Source organism: Phyllostomus hastatus, unplaced genomic scaffold, assembly GCF_019186645.2.
Source record: "Phyllostomus hastatus isolate PE091 unplaced genomic scaffold, TTU_PhHast_1.1 phas_scaffold_501, whole genome shotgun sequence".
NCBI classification, from domain to species: Eukaryota; Metazoa; Chordata; class Mammalia; order Chiroptera; family Phyllostomidae; genus Phyllostomus; species Phyllostomus hastatus.
In genome coordinates, this window is record NW_025334033.1 from 23,629,271 (window position 1) to 23,646,638 (window position 17,368).

The 17,368-nt window shown below is 35.9% G+C and overlaps 1 protein-coding gene across 10 annotated transcripts in view; it reads left to right on the plus strand.

The window, feature by feature from the left end:
• Positions 1-705: 705 nt before the first annotated feature.
• The window catches only part of RNF111 (ring finger protein 111), an 86,913-nt gene continuing 70,250 nt past the window's right edge, over positions 706-17,368 (plus strand). For 6 of the 10 annotated variants that reach the window (XM_045822966.1, XM_045822973.1, XM_045822974.1 and 3 more), the window contains exon 1: positions 706-1,073. The gene's annotated coding sequence lies outside the window, so the exon portion shown is untranslated. Of the gene's footprint in view, positions 1,074-1,177; positions 1,306-1,389; positions 1,410-17,368 lie in introns of those variants that run through there. The other 4 variants (XM_045822967.1, XM_045822970.1, XM_045822968.1 and 1 more) reach the window with 4 other exon arrangements.

A 17,368-nucleotide genomic window follows, 5' to 3' on the forward strand; every position in this document is an offset into this window, starting at 1 on the left:
TATCTCAGCTTATAGCAAAGGAAACTAAGATTTTTTTGGTTTTAGATATGCTTTTATTTTATTTTTAAGATTGAGGTATAATTGACATATATTTATTTATTATTTATTTAAGAGATTTATAAAGGTTTAGTTTAGTACATCACTGTGATTTGAAAGGAAGTCTGATTCCAAAGACTACATCCTCCTAATGCACATAATGGGTCATTTGTTATCTAATGATTTTTATAAATGATTATGAAGGTGAGTGTGATTGTACAACCAGTTCCTATATCTATGACCACTTTTGATCTGATTCTGGAAGCAAATTCGTTTTGATAGTGAGGTGCCATGATCTTTGTCATTAGCGAGTTTGACTTTGGTATCACACTAAACCATAAAATGTTTTTTAATTGTACTGTAAGTAAGGTCAATAATTACGTGGTTAATTGTAAATTTTAGTTACGAAAAATTAGCTACGATGTACTCAGTATTTTAATTAAATACTGGACGCACAAGCACCAAAGAAAATAAAATACTGTGATGAGCTTCCCAATACAGTTCGGACAAACTGATAAAGCGAGCACAAAGGGGAGGATCGGAGAAGAAGGGGCGGGGCAGTGAGAAACTAGGATCTGAGCAAGCGCAGAAACAAACAGATGTTCACGGAGGCGTGAAGGCTACAGCGCTCTCACTTTCCGAACTGTCGTAAAGCCGCGGACTGTCGTGCTTGCTTGGTAGAGGAGGGATTGGTAAGGCGGCGGCAGCAGCAGAACAGCAGCAGTGGCGGCGACGGTGGCGAGGTGTTAGGTCTGCGCAGCACAGAAACGCCCACAGCTTCGGGGAAGGAGTTCCTGTGGGAGTAAATTAGGCATTCTAAACCCAAACCGGGTGAGCTGGGCCGAACCAGGCGCTGCCGCTCTCACAGTTTTGGTGGCGGTGACAGTCGCTGCTGTTGACTATAGGGGCCTATTAGGCCGAGATCTGAATCGCAGATCACTGGCTCTCGACACGTCCTCTTCCACCCTTCTATCTCCTGTCTTCCTTACTGGGCCAGCGACTCCAGGACCCTGGGAAGAGGGTGGCTAATGATTAAGGTGAGGGGGGGTCAGGGGGTAGAGGGATCGATTAGAGGCCGCGCGTGCGCGCCACGGGGGAGGGGCCGGCCTGGAGGGGAGAAAGAGGAAGGGCTGCGGCGGCGGAAGGCTGGGGTCGGCGACCGGCCGGTTCTTGCTGGCTGCGACTTGACTTAGGGTCAGGGTCTCCTCAGATTTGGTTTTGTTTGAACAGAGCATTGGGCTGCAGACACACCCACACCCCACACAGGAAGTGAGTGTGGGCGAGGGGATTTCTTTTTTGACTCTTCCTACAGTTTTAGGATGGGGGCTGAGGACCGAGTCGTGGGAGTGCGATTTGACAATGAAGCGATGAAGGTAACCCGCACCCGGAGTGCTTGGAGGGCGTAAGTCAGCCCTGACGGTTGGGGAGTTGCCTTCCTGTGCGATCAAGGAACGTCGTCCGCGGAACTGCAGAAACACTGACGCCTCAGATTTCGTAGAGTTGGCTTTGGTCATTCAAAAAGAAGCTCGGTATATTTATTGTCTTTAGATAGTTTATCAGTCAGTGGCAGTGGTCTAGTGGAAATAGCTGTTTTATACTGCAGAAATAGGGTTTTCACAATAGTTGTTCAGTAGGTTATAATAAATTTTTACAGGTACTTTTTAACATAAGTCTAAGTTTTAACATTTAAGGAAATACCAGAAAGTGTAGGGCATTCACTTAATTTGTAGGTGTTTGTGTGCGGAGTGACTCCTTTGTATTGTAAGCTTTCCTGTTTCTTGACTTACATGCAGGACTCTGGAGTGGTAAGATGCCAGCGGACACAGGCTTTATAGTTTTTGAACCTGTCAATCCAAACTTTATTTTATTTGGTATTTGATGTTTAATTTTATTTTAGGGACCTTTTGAACCAAAAGAACAGACTGGGGAAAAGATAAGCTACAGTTTCATTTTCTTTCCCATTTTGTTTGTCATTTCTTTCAAATATTAGAATGTAATTTCGTTATTACGTAAAGATCTGTAATACTGGTTTTACTTAGCTTCAGGAGGGTGAAGATCTACATTTGACAGTTACTGTGCATCTTTTAGTAAAAATTTCGTATCTTATAAACTTTTTTTTCATACTAGTCTTTGGTTGTGTTTGTTAGACTAAAAGAACAGATAGGATGAGAAAGAAGTCTTTATTCTAAAAAGAATCTTAATTTTTTTAAAGTCTTGGATTATTTTACTTTATCTCTTGTCATTTAACCTTGGTAAAAAAAAAAAAAAAAGAAACTTTGTTTACTCCTGGTAATGCTCTGTAAGTCATCCTGAATAATGTTTCTCTCAGAAACCTATGATCACTGTTCAGTAAAAGTCCAGAATTACATTGAATGCCATACACATCTGTTCTTTCTTTCCTGCATGCTACAGATTCTTGGTAACAGCAGGCCCAGGTTTCCACAGGTACTTGGTTTAAACCATTACATGAGGAGTGAGTGGCAAATGTTTAAAAACAGATTACTGAGCTTATGTTTTATTATTTTATTTTTTGTTTATTGATTTTAGAGAGTGAGAGAGGAAAGGAAAGAGAGAATGAAACAGAAACATCGATTTGTTGTTCCACTTATTGATGCATTTATTGGTTGATTCTTGTATGTGCCCTGAACTGGGATGGAACCTGTAACTTTGGTGTGTGCCGATGATGCCCTAACCAACTGAGCTAACTGGCCAGGGCCTGAGTTTACATTTTACGTAGAGGTACTTTATTATTATTATTTAGTCACTCAGTAAGTATTTATTGAATGCCTCGGGTTCTTGGCATTGTTTTTGGTCTTCAGTGAAGAAGGCATGCTGCCCTCATGGAGTTGACATTCTATAGGGGGAAACAGGAAATAAACAGAATAGTTTTAGGTAGTGGTAAGTGCCATGAAGAAAATAGGGCCATGTAATGGAGAATTAATGGAAGGGGGGCTCTAGTACAGATTGAGTGGTTAGAGAGGGCCTCTTTTTAGAGGTAATATTGGACTTGCAATTAGTGACTGGAGAGTGTTAGCCATAGTGGTAGTCTGGAGACAGAGTGCTGCAGACAAAGGGAACAGCACATGTATTAAATTGGGTTTGATTCTGGAGGATCTACAAGTGAAAACTGATTTGTCTGTTAGGGTTTTTCATAATTGCTGGTAGACAGTTTAAAAAGAAAGGTCAAATATATTGTGTAGGTAGCAGCCACATATAATGTGTTGACCTTGTTTAAATCCTGATGCAAACTAAGAAAGTCAGTCATTTTTAGAACACTGTAGGGGAAATTTGAATGTGGATGGGTATTAGATGATGTCAAGGAATTACTGTTAATTTTGTTAGGGATGATAATGGCATGTTTATATAAGAATATGCCCATATCTTTTAGGAGTGGAGACTGAAGAATGAGGAAGAGAAATAAGATGTCTGGTATTTGTTTTAAAATACTTCAAAGCAAAAACAGGAGTGAGGAGATGAGATAGATGAAGCAAGTGTGGTGCAATCTTGATAATAGTTGGGGTTGGGCAGTAGGTATGTGGGTATTAATAATGCTCTCTGCTTTTGTGAGTTGTAAAAATGTTCATGTTTAGAAATGTATTAGAAATAATATATACCATTTATTCAACAAATATGAGTGTTATATTTCAGACACTTTGTCAGTGCTTGAGTTAAAACAAAGAACAGGACTTTTAGGCCTGCCTTGTGAGGAGCTTATGGTTTGCTGGACAGAGTAATAGTCCCTTAGTTTGTAGTGTATTAACGTGGAAAGTAGATTTTTGTGGAGGATATATAGTGTCTTAGTGTTTATGTGGTTCCTTAAAAAGTATTTTTCTTTTTCTAGAGAATTAAAAATTTAAGAAATTCTACTTGAAGCTGGCTGTGTGCTATTGTGAGTCCCTTGTAGCCATTGCCCTTATTCATATGTCCTCTAGGACATCAGGATAAATCACTTGTTCTCACTATCTTTTCACATCCCAATTTGTCTTTATTTAAATTTTTATTTTGAAATTATTTCAAACATAAAGAAAAGTATAAAATAGTACTGAGAACTCTTAAATAGCCTATACTCAGATTTACCAATTTGTCACATTTGCTTTCTCATTCTGCTTTCTGTATCACTTTATTGATTTTTATTTTTTCATTAAAACTTTATTTTTATCCCCACTAGAGGTATCTTTTCATTGCTTTTAGTGAGAGGAAGGGAAAGAGAGAAACATCAAGGTGTGAGAGAAACATCGATCGGTTCACTCCCGTATGAGGCATTGTACGTGCCTGGACCAGGGATCGTAGGCGTCTGGATCCGGGATCAAACCTGCAACCTAGATATGTGCCCTGACCAGGAATGGAAGCTGCAACCCTTTGGTTAAGGGACATGCTCCAACCAGCTGAGCCACACCAGCCAGGGCTCTATATCACTTTAGAGTAAATTGTATATATTATGCCCATTCGTTTCTATCCACTGTGTATTGCATTTTCTTGCATTATCACAGTACATTTACTAAATTCAGAAATTTAACACTAATAATATGAAACTTTAATCTATAGACCCTATTCCAGTTTGCTAAATTTGTCACAATAATAGCATTTGTTTCTTTATAGCGTTTTCCCCATAGGATCCACTCCAGATCTCAGATTGCATTTAGTTGCTGTAACTTAGTTGCCTTTAATCTGAAATAGCACCTTAGCCTTTCTCTTTCATTACATTAACATTTTTGAAGAAGATAGGCTATATATTTTAGCAAATATTCTTCAATTTGGATTTGTCTGATATTTCCTCATAATTAGATTCAGATTAAACATCCTCAGCCAGGAATTTTGTATTCTTTTCAAGGTAGGAACAAAAGTCTGTCATTGGTCTGTCCGTCATGGGTGATGTTGGTTTGTAATTACCTGGTCACAGTGTTGTCTGGTTTCTTCACAGAATAGTTATTGTTTTTCCCCTTGCATCTAACAAGCAATCTGAGAATAACTTTGAGATAATGCAGATATCTGCTTCTAATTAGATCTTCTGTATCCTCATCAAATTTGCCTCTTGGATTTAGCATGTATTGATGATTCCTGCCTGTACTGATCTTTGCTTTGATGGTTGCAAAATGGTTATTTTTCTAACTCCTCCATGTCCTCTACCTTACCAGTAGGCATTCTGTTGCAGGAAGAAGCGTTTTTACCTCTATTATCAATATGGATACATGTACTTTCTATTTTAGTATGGGTTACAATCCATTAGTACCTTTATTTTTTTATGTTCCAGTTGTCCCAGTTTGGCTCAGTGGGCACCTATTCACCCTGGCTCCATGTCTATTTGACAAAAATCTCTTAAACTTTTTTGAGTATTTCGTTGCTTTCTGAAACATCAAAATGTTCCAAGTTTTTCTTGATTCTTTCTGTCTCAACTCTGGAATTAGCCATTCTCAAGAAGGCTTGCTTCCATTTAGTAGGAAATCCAACTTGCTTTTGAGTTGTCTATTTATATATAGCAATAATCTCTTCTTTCCTGGATCAGGACATCCTCTGAGAAACTAAATATAAATTAGATTTTTTATAGTGGGTTAATAGTTCTACGAAGATTTTATTTATGAAGTAATAATTATATAAGTTAGCAGTTTATTATATTTGCCCCCCAAAAAACTATTTTTATTTTTTTAATTGAACTTGTTGAGGTGACATTGGTTAATAAACTGTATAGGTTTCAGATATAAAATTCTGTAATACATCTTCTGTGTATTGTATTGTGTGTTCACCACCCCAAGTCAATCCTTCTTCAAAAAGCAACTATTTTATTTTTCTACTTTTCAAATAAGTGATTCTGATATGATCTTAATGGTGTGATCAAGTGAAATAGAAGGGATAAAATAAAAAGGTTATTTTACCGTGTGTGTGTGTGTAGGAGGTGTGTATTTAGGGGAGGGTTTAACTAATCTGTTAAAAAAATGACGTAAGGTTTACATACTTACAGTGTTTTTAAATCTTAAGACTTTCTGGTCAGAAGGAAATTGTTGCTTTTTAACCAGCTTTGTAAATGAAAATTTTTATTATAATATAGAATAATATTTCTGTATTCTGTAATACAGAAATACGGAAACTCACAGGCACAATATTACATTACATTCAGGCAGTTACTTATACATCTTGGTATATTTCATAGACATTCTCTCACCTGTACATGAGTATGTCCTGTTTTTAACATCTTTAAAACTTGACATATGAGTATTTCCAAATAATATTTTGAATGAGTTTTATTTTTGAACCAATTAATATTTGTACATGGTTTCAAATGTCGATTCCAAAAGGTTTGTACTGAAAAACAGCAGTCTTCTTTGCAACCCCTCCTAATCCCCTAGTTTCACTTCCTAAGCAGAAACATTTTCAGCTCTTAAGATTTCCTTTTCTAGTATTTACCTTCATGTTTCTAAATAGCATTCTTGTATGTCTACTTAGCCTCTTTTGATGGCAGTTTTTGTTTTTTAAATGATTTAATTTTTTAAAGGTAAAAGTAATACATGTAAACATTACCAAATTCATAACACACAAAGGATACACAGGGAAAACTAAGTCTCCTTGCAATCTCTGTGTTCCTACAACTCAGTTTCTTGTTGTTGGAGTTGTATCTCCTTTTCCTATTTCATATGTTTAACAGGAGAGTAGTGGTTTTCAGTATGTGGTGTGGATTCTTAAGGGAGTCTGCAAATGTTTCAAAAGGTCTGCTAGGGTGAAACTATTTAATAATAATACTAAATTCTTCTTTGCTGCTTAACTATGTTGACATTTGCACTGATGGTGCAAATACAGTGGTGCATAGGACTGCTGGCCTTGCATTGCGTATCAAGACAGTGGGAAAAACCACTACTAATTGTTATATTCTTCACCTCTACACATGGGGAAAAAAGATTTCACTTGTGAAGTAGTAAAACTTGTTAATTTTATTAATCTTGACTCGAGTGCATGTCTTTTTAATATTTCATGTGACAAAATAGGAAGAATGTTTTAAAGTGCTTCTGCTGTATACCAAAGTATGATGCTAGTCTTGAGGAAAAACACTTGTGGGTTGACTTGCGAGCTGGGCTAACTAGTTGCTTTTTCATGGAACACTATTTTGTACTTGAAAGAATGACAGACTATGGTTATTTAAACTTGGGTATTTATACATATTTTCTCAAAAATAAATGAAGTGAGCCTGTCGCTTCAGGGAAAACAACTGACAATTTGTTGCCAAGATAAAATTTAGGCTCTCAAGCAAAAATTAGAGTTTTGGAAAAACATATCTGCCACTATGAGCTTGGCAGCTTCTCAGGACCTTTCTGATGACATCAATGGTGATATTAACAAATGTGTGTGTATGTGAATATTTTTCTTCATAGATAGCAGTTCTGGGTAGCAGTTCTAATGCCTGGACTTACTTTCCAATCATCATCTTTTTGTCCTGACCAAACTTCAGTTTAATATATTTTTTCTTTTCTCTCATCATCTTTACTAAGTCACAGTTGCCTTTTTCTCTGATATCTGGAAGAACTCACAGTTTATGTATATTGAAACCAAAATTCTGAAGATTGCCCAAAGAGTATTTAAGTAAATATATGTAGGCTGGACTTGTATTTATCACATTGGGGTTAGGATTACTGTGTTTTTCTAGACTATGAAATATTTTGGGACAGGGTAGCATATTAACTGTCTTCTTAATTATTACCTAATAATTAAGGATTGGTAGCAAAAAAAGAAAAAAAGTTTGTTGAATAAAGTGGTGACATTAACATATAGGATAATGAATCCTTGGTTTCCTCAAATCAGTATCCTAGAATTTTTTAATAGCTTGCTATTTTTGTTTTTTACTGCCAGGATTTTACCTTTGCTATCTGAATACAGATCCACGGAAGACAAAAATGTCATTTAGCCAGAATAATCTTGGAAATCCCTTAAGTTGCCCATAAAATATAAAATATAGACATACCATTTCTCAAAGTCTAACACATCATTTTTCTTTTAGCAGTGGAACAAATTACATTTTATTGTTAAACACCAGATGAAGTAGTAGTCTCTGTGTATGGTCGATGTTGTGGGAAAAATAATGGCTTTAAACATTAGAATCTGACAGCACAGCAATGTGCTCACATGAGAGGTGCATGGGAAATGAGACTAACCAGAGAACAGTAAAATTTTATCGTTTTGTGTTCTGGGCATATAGTCATTGAGCAGAATAGCAAGCATAATCTGCATGGTTTAAATTATCTTTTTCTTGTCTTCATGTAGTTTAGTTTTTTTTTTATTTATTGTAGTTTAGAAAAAATTTTTAATTTATTGATTTTTAATTTAGGAAGAAAGAGAAACATTGATTTATTGTTCTATTTATTTATGCATTAATTGGTTGATTCTTGTATGTTCCCTGACTGGGGATCGAACCTACAACCTTGGAGGATTGGGATGATGCTTTAACCAACTGAGCTCCCTGGCCAGGGCCTTCACATAGTTAATTCACATTGTGAATATGCGCTCCATCCAGAAGTGTTCTCTGTGATCCAGTTTTTAGTATGTCTTTACCTTCAATCTTTAAAACTCTTGCCCTGAACATTGTGGTTCAGCGGGTTGGGCATTGTTCCACAAAGCGAAGTGCCACCAGTTCAGTTCCAGGTCAAGGCACATGCCAAGGTTGAGAGCCGTGTCCCTGATTGGGAGCACGAAAGAGGCAATGGACTGGTCTTTCTCTTTCACACATTGATGTTTCTCTCCCTCTCTTTCTCCCTCCCTTCCCCTCTCTCTAAAAATAAATAAATAAAATCTTTTAAAAAATTAATAGAATGTCAGTCACTTTTCCTGGTTTTCTCTTATGAGTCTTGTTCTCATTCTTTAGAACATACTCTTTAGTGCTCTTAGGTTACATATTTTGACCTAAATGACATAGGCAGAGCAAAAATAACTTTTATCTGAAACTCGTTGGACTTCATTCAAGGAGAAATTGTTTTTTGGGATAGTTTTGCTCACCTTGTTAAATCCTACATGCTCAGTAGCTACCATTTTTCCAAACTAGTTTTCTGTTTTAATTTTATTTACTGTTTTGCTCCAACCTTTGCTTTAGGTCTTTAATAACTCAGAGTTTTGGTCTGATCTTCAAGATGTTCAACTCAAATAGGATAGACTAGCTTGAGGTGAGTGTACTTATAAAATTGAAGGCCTGTTTTTTAAAAATAAATTCAAAGGGAAAGTCAGTGGACTTTTTTGCCAGGATTATTTCTAAGAGCTAGTTGACACTTCAACTTCAAAAACAGCAATAAAAGCCAGAATACGCATACATTGTTTTGCTTAAAATTTTTAACTCTTTGAGGAACTAAAGATTTCCATTTTGCAAATGAGGACATTTAGGTACATAATGGTTAGTAGTAGTGATAAGGTAAAGTGATTTTAAGTCAGTAGGTTTTTGAGTCACTGGCAAAAGGAATTACAAAATGCAGGGGCTTAACTAGTATTTCTGTATTGCCTTTAAGGAAAACAGTAAGGTATATGTTTATGTCCAGTGAGTATAGTCTTTGTCAAAAGAGAGGGAAGGATGGTAATGTTTTATCTGGATGGTATGATTGGAGGTGGGGGCATGTTTTCTCTGTGCTTTTCCTGTGTATTCCAGATTTTCTATAGTGAACGTACATTTTTTTAAGATTCTATCTATCTATCTATCTATCTATCTATCTATCTATAGAGAGGGTAAGGGAAGGAGGAAGAGAGGGGAGAAACATCAATGTGTGGTTGCCTCTCATTTGGCCCATACTGGGACCTGGCCTGCAACGCAAGCATGTGACCTGACAGGGAATTGAACCAGTGACCCCTCTGTTCACAAACTGGTGCTCAGGCCACTAAGCCACACCAGCCAAGGCTAGTGAACATATTTTAAAAAGCAATTTAGTTGAGGTATAATTTATATTCAATAAAACCACATATTTTACTGTATATTTCATTGAGTTTTGGTAAATGTCTATGAGGTCTGTTTGGAAGGTATCCAACCATGTAATATGAAAAATAGAGATATTTATTGAAGAAGATACAAGATACAGGAAACAGTATACATAGGACAGTGACACCTCAGTCCCCTTCAAAGTAGGCATCTTGGGACCTCACACAGTTCTCCCAGTCACCATCAGCTACCCTGTCATTATTTTCCTGAATCTCATTGAAGAACTGAAGTCTCTTCTCTTTCAGAGGTGATTTTAGTTTTGGGAAAAGCCAGAAGTCACAGCACACCAAATCTGGGCCATAGAGGGGCTGAGTGACCTGGGCGATTTGAAGTTTCCTCAACATGCTGTGAAACGTGATGTTATGAGTGGGTACGCTGTTGTGATGAAGCTGCCAGTCACCAGTTGCCCATAGCTGCAGCCTTCTGAATCATCCAAATAGGACCTGTGGAGGAATGTTCAAGCTTCATTCAAAATGTGATGCGGAAACGTTGCTCTACTTGCTCAGTTATTTTGAATGCAATGGCCACACAGTGCACATAGTGGTGTCTACCTCCTCTACTGACTAGTACAGTGAAGTCATTGTTCATAAGTGCACAATGCAGCCCACTCCCCTTGGCTGCCAGGTTACATGGGATGTTGTGCAAACCATTTTCATTATACTGACAATGGCTGGACTTTTTCTAGACAGATGTCATATATCTATATATCCATGTAACCAATATCCCAACGAGGACATAAACATTCCATCACCCTAGAAAGTTTTTTCTTGTTCCTGAGCCACAAGTTACCTCATCTCCTGATCTAGGCAACCACTGATTTGATTTTTACCATTATGGACTAGTTTTGTTTCTTCTAGAACTTCATAGAAATAAAATTATATAGTATCACACTTTTGTATTGAGCTTCTTTTGGTCTTCAAATGTTTCCTCTCCAGCATTTAATTTTTATTTTATGTTGTATAGTTGACTGCAGTATTATAATAGTTTCATGTGTACAATATAGTGATTTGACATTTGTTTGTCCTATAATATGATCACTCTAGCATTTTATTCTGAAAAAAATCTCAAACATAAATAAAAGTTAAAAATTGTGGCAGTGAATGCCCATCTCCCCATCACCTTGATTCTGTAGATAACAGTTTGCTAGTTTTGCTTTATCACATCTTTTTATGTGTTTGTTTCTTTAACCTGAATCAGTCAAGGTTATTTGTGTTTTGTGGTGGTTTTTTGCGTTTTAAAGTAAGTTGCAGACAGTGCATCTACCACTAAACAAATTCAGCTTCTGTATCATTAACTATAGTTGAATATTTGCTTACAGTTCTGTTTCTTTTTTTATACTCAGCCTGTCATTCAAATACAGTTGTTTTTAAAGGAGAATTTATAGCCCTGGCTAGTGTGCCTCAGTGGATTGAACACTGGCCTGCAAACCAAAGGGTCACTGGTTTGATTCCCAGTTGGGGCACATGCCTGGGTTGTGGGTCAGGCCCCCAGTTGGGTGTGTGCAAGAGGCAACCACACATTGATGTTTCTCCCCCTCCCTTTCTCCCTTCCTTCCCCTCTGTCTAAAAATGAATTTAAATTAAAAAAAAGTAAAGTAGGATTTACATATATAATGAAATGTACAAATCTTAAGTCTACCATTTAAGTTTTGCCAAATGTATGCATTTGTGCAATCCAAATCCTTATGAAGATATAGAACGTGACCAGCACATCAAAAAATTCCCTCATGCACCTATCTATTTAGTCTTTTCCCTATCCTTTGTACAATACAGCCAGTGTTTAAATTTTCTTTTTCACTTTAGGTTAGGTTTGTCTGTTCTAGAACATCAATATCAATGGAATCACTGATACTTTGTATCTAACTTCTTTCCTTTAGCAGGATGTTTTTGAAATTCATCTATAATGTTGCAGTACTTGTATCAGTAGTTTTTTCTTTGTTGCTATTTGGTGTCCTGTTATATCTTTGTATCATAATTTGTCCATTTACTTGTTGGGGATTTGTTTTTCCCAAGTTTTTGGTTATTATAAGTAAAACTATGAGCATTCACATACAGATCTTTTTGTGTACCTATGTTTTCAGACCTGGAATGGTTTGAAATACCTTATGGGGAATTACTGGTTCATAGGGTAGATGGATGTGTAACTTCATTAGAAGCTGCCAAAGAGTTGTGTGTGGATTTCCAATTGTGCCACATCTTTGTTAACATTGGATGTTTTTGTGTTTTTATTTTAGCCTTTTATTGGGTGTACAGTTGTATCTCATTGTGGTTTTAATTTGCATTTCTCTGATGACTAAAGATATTCAGCATTTTGACATGCACTTATTGGCCATTTTTATGTTTTGAGATCATTTGCCTATATTTTAGGGGGAGGTTGTCTTATTAAGATGTGAGAGTTTTACATATATTTGGATTCAGGTATGTGTGTATTTATGTATACATATAAATTACATGCATATATAATTGTCTTTGTCTTTAGGTTATTAACTTATCTTTTTGCTTTCTCGGTATTTCTGAAGAGCAGGTTTTCATTTTGATAAAGTTTAGTTTATCAATTTTTAAAAAGTGGTTAATGCTTTTTGTATTTCACAAAATCTTTGCCCATGGTATGATAACATAAATTTTGTGCTATATTTCTTTTAGAAGTTTAATAATTTTAGTTTTTAGGTTTAAGTCTGTGATCCTTTTTGAGTTAATTTTTGTGTCTGGTGTGAGGTAAGGGTTGAGATTTTTTTCCTCGTGTGGCTCACGAGTTCTGCCACCATTTGTTGAAAAGACTTTTCCTTTCCTGTTATTTGTTGAAAATCATTTGGTGATAGTGTGATCTGTTTCTGGACTCCAGTCTATTTTTATGCCAGCAGTACCCTGTTTTAATGCAGTTGAGTTTTAATCTGTCATCTGGCTGTTTGTTTTCTATTTATCTCATCTGTTCTATTCTTCTGTGGTTTTTTTTTTTTATGTCCTGCTCCCTTTATGCTTGTGTTTTTGTTTGTTTTTGTTCTTTTTGTATTATATTTTATTTCCACTTTTGACTTAATTAACTATACTTACATGTTTTATTTATTTTTGTGTGTGTGGTTGCTCTAGAGTTTATAGTATACATCTTGAACTTTTTTCACAGTCTGCCTTCAGGGAATAATAAATAGGCTGACACTATTTCATGTCTAAGAAACTTGTAACAGTCTTCTAATTGCCCTTCTCTTGTTTTTTTGTGTTATTGTCGTGCATTTTACTTTTCATGTAACTAGTTTTGGGAGGATTTCTTTGTTCAAATTGTGTGTTTACAGCTAGAGAATAATCCCTGTGAGGGTATCTCTGTGAGGGAAGGTGCTGGTAGGACTCACTTTATTCCATTCTACTTTTACAAAAGTGACCAGATGGTGATGATTTATGAAAAAGTCTTTAAAATTTGATAAATTCAGACCAGAAATATTGATATTTATGTCTGACAAAAAGATGGTTATATTATATTCTCTTTTAGAGAATTAGATGAAAATTATAACTTGAAGCATTTGTGAGTGAATGTCTCTGAATATTACCCAGACAATAACTTTAGGCAAATTATTTAATGAAACCATTTTTAAAAATTCCTCCCCTGTGTCTCATCTGTATGGAAGATAACTTTAGATTAATACTTTAAATGTATTAAAGTTTTTATTTTTAAGTGATTTTGTTAATCATTCTAAGCTTTTATTTTCAGGTCCTGATTGTGTCATTCAGTTTATATGTAATCCCTTTCCAACTTTGTGTCATTTGAGAACATGGTAGACGTTTCATTTACACACTTATGTGAAATCATGGTTAAAAACAGATTTTGGAATGTGTATTGTAAGCTAATTTTTAATTACTCCTTTTTATATTGCTGATTTTTTATATAATTCTAGACAAGTTTTGTAGTTGATTTTTCTTTCTTTTTTTAATTTATTGATTAGAGAGGGAGAGATGGGAGGGAGACCAGGGCATGTGAGGGGTGAGGGGGACAGAGAGAGAGAGAGGGGCAGGCTGAGAGAGAGAAACATGGATTTGTTGTTCCACTTATTTATGCATTCATTGGCTGCTTCCTGTATGTGCCCTGACCAGGAATGGAACCCGCAACCTTGGCAAATCGGGGATGATGCCCTAAACAGCTGAGCAATCCAGCCAGGGAAATCTTTATTCTCTTTTCACTTTTAAGTGTATTATAGCTTACAGTTCTCTGCCCACTGGAGGGTAATGAAATTGAGACTGTGCTGCCTGATTTGAGAGGTGGGGACTTTGGTGTTACTGTTGAAGATTAAAAGAAGAACATGCCCTGGTTGGGTAGCTCAGTTGTTTACAGTGTCTCCTGATATGATAAGGTTGAGGATTTGATTCCTGGTCAGGGCACATGCAAGAATCAACCAATGAATGCATAAATGGGTGGAACAACAGATCGACTCTTTCTCTCTTTCCTTTCCCCTCTCTCTTTAAAAATCAATAAATAAAAAATGAAAAAAAATAAGGTTATGGGAGAACTTAGGGCTGTAATTTTAGTAATGTAGATTTCTCTGCTTGGTTGAAATGAATTTTGGGGAATTTTGTAATTTGGTGGGCTTTCATCTATTCTTTCATATACTGAAAAGTATCCTAAAAAGTTATCTGATTTCCATTTTTTGTTCCTAACAATAATTCTATACAAATAGTTGTTTGAAGTAGAATGGCACCTTGAGATTATATGCTGTCTATTAGAAGATCATATGTTGTCTTTCAGTCTTTTGGATAATTGATTTTAGACATTTGTAGTTGTACTTCATTATTAAATATGTAGTTCAAGGAATCTCTGCCATGGAAAATAGGGTAATTAAGTCTCATTTCTTCCCATTTCACTTTTTCCTTTTATTCTTCCTGAAAAACCTTCCCTGATACACCCTCCTCTTAAGAATTGGTTTTCTTTTTAAATCATAGAAGTCACTTACAAATGATTTGTAGACTTTCAGGGCAGGTAAATGGTGCAGAAGGAGGTTGGAGTCTCCTTCCAGTTGCTTTGGCTGGATACTGATGTCAAATATTTCTGCCTTGAAACTTTATTAAATATTTTGGAAAACAAATGGAACTGGATCTAGGAAAGAATTTATTGCTGAGTTCTCTTGTGAAACCTGATTTGAAATATTAACTGCAGTACTAAGAAAAGGTTTTAGTCAGAGTTTGTCCTTTTCACTGTAGTTGAAGGAAGCATCAGTACTATATTAACAAGGTGTTCTGAACTTCCCAATTTTATATCTGTTAAAAATTCTGTAGCTTAGCCTTTGTCCTAATGTAATTTAGCCCTCAGTTTTAGGATTGAGAGGCAGCAGGAACCAAAGTTTTTAAATAACAAACTTGAATCCCTTTTTTCTGTTTCATTATTTTGCTTTACAAGATTCTCAAAAAGAAAATAAAGAATGAAAATAAATAAAACATAGATAGGATGGAGGTCACCTATGTTTTCCTTCTTGTTAGTTTGAAGATTGTCCTGGCATATTAGGAACATAGTTTCAAATTTTGCAAGTATTTTATATAGTATTTAAAATTTTTATTCTTTTACCATTTTTAAGAATTTAAATGCAATTTTTGGTACTATTGAAATTTTCATTTTATTTTGTACATTTTCAATAAAAACTGAGATAGCATTGTTAGTCATTAGCATGCTACCATTTTAACTTGGTAAGCAAGTACAAATCATTAACCATGTGTTGTAAATAGCCTAAAACATGCTACATGCATTTTTTCTGATAACACTGTTTCCTGGATGGCTCAGAATTATGATTTTGTGCTACCGTACTGTGTTGCCTTAAGAATCTCTTCACATGAATACTGTTATTTAATCTAGATAAAGTGCTGACTTTTTAGTTATTGGGACAAGTGCCTTAGTTGTTCTCTCTTAATTGTTATTAAGTGCTGTTTGTTATGCCTGGAATCCAGACAGTTAAACTTATTAGCACTGTATGCAAAATAAAATAGTTTCTGTGTGTGGCCTTTCTGACAATTATTTTGACCTTGAGAGAATTGGTTTCCTTTAAGCTGTGTTCCCAAGATTTGAAGCAGCTAGAAATCTGACTTGCAAAATAATGGAGTATCTGTTACTGCCTTACAGAAAGAGAAAAGGGGAGTTATTTGAACAACACGATAAGACCTGAAGTATTTTATGCAAGAGAATTACAAGTAGCTGAATTATGAAAGCTATGGTTTTAACATGAATATTTGCTTGGGTGGGAGTATGAAATTTAAGGCCAAGGACGATACCAGCAAAAAACAGCGTTCATTCCAAGATAGCATAATTCTGTTGTATTCTGCAGTTTGTGGTTCTGGCTTGCTTGTTGAACATTGCTCTGAAAAAAATGTTGAAGGTTTCAAGGTCTTGTTTTGGTATTTTGGTTCTTTTGGTTGATTCTAAGAATGTGGACCTTGATTTAATAAACCAGCCCATCTTCCCTTCCCATCTGATCCACTTAATTACTGATTACTGTGGCTTTAGGTTGGGCTACTTTCACAGCCTAAAGTTGCCAGTTTGAGTCCTTTTCTGGGTAGAGGGATTTTTTTTTTATCTAACATTTAGAGCAGAATGGCATATTTGGTTAGGGTGGATCCTGATAGAAATTGAAAAGTTAGTGATTGAATAAAGGGAAAGATGATGTGGGAGTTTATTCTTGATAGCTTCTATTTTCTCTGAAGAAAGAGGCAGTTAGTCATTTACTTAAAATGAGGGGATGTAAAAGATGTAAAGGACTTGAAGAAATAAATAAATATTTGGTTCCTTTACTATGAGGTTGGGCAGATAGCTATCAGAATTGCCCAGTTGTTATTATTGGTCTAGTCGAGGTTAAAGAAAAAATGTTTCAATAAAAAATACCTTTAATTGAGGAAGAGAGGGAGAGAAACATCAATGCATGGTTGCCTCTTGTACACTCTCAGCTGGGGACCTGTCCTGAAACCCAGCCATGTGCTCTGACTGGGAATCAAAACTGGTGACCCTTTGGTTCTGGGGCTGGCGCTCAAACCACTAAGCAACACCAGCCAGACCTCCAACTTAATTTCTTTCACTAAAAAACAAAAACAGAAAAATTCACACTCCAAACATGAACCTGCCATTTCTTGACATGTCTCAGTATCATTTGGAGTGAAGGGTTTTCTTTGTCTACCATCACATTGTGCATCCTTCTTGTTTTGATTGGATGCCACCTTCTCTATGAAGCCTTTACCAGTGACACAAATGGCTTTCTCCTTTATGTTTATATAGAGTGCTTTTACTTATGTAATTGTCCTTAGCATTCTATATTTTGTTTCTTTCAGTCACACTAAATTATGACCTTGTTGAAGAATAGGACTCTATATCTGACTTATCTCTGCCCACAGATCTAGCATACAAATAGTTACGTTGCAATTATTTGAATAACTAAGCATA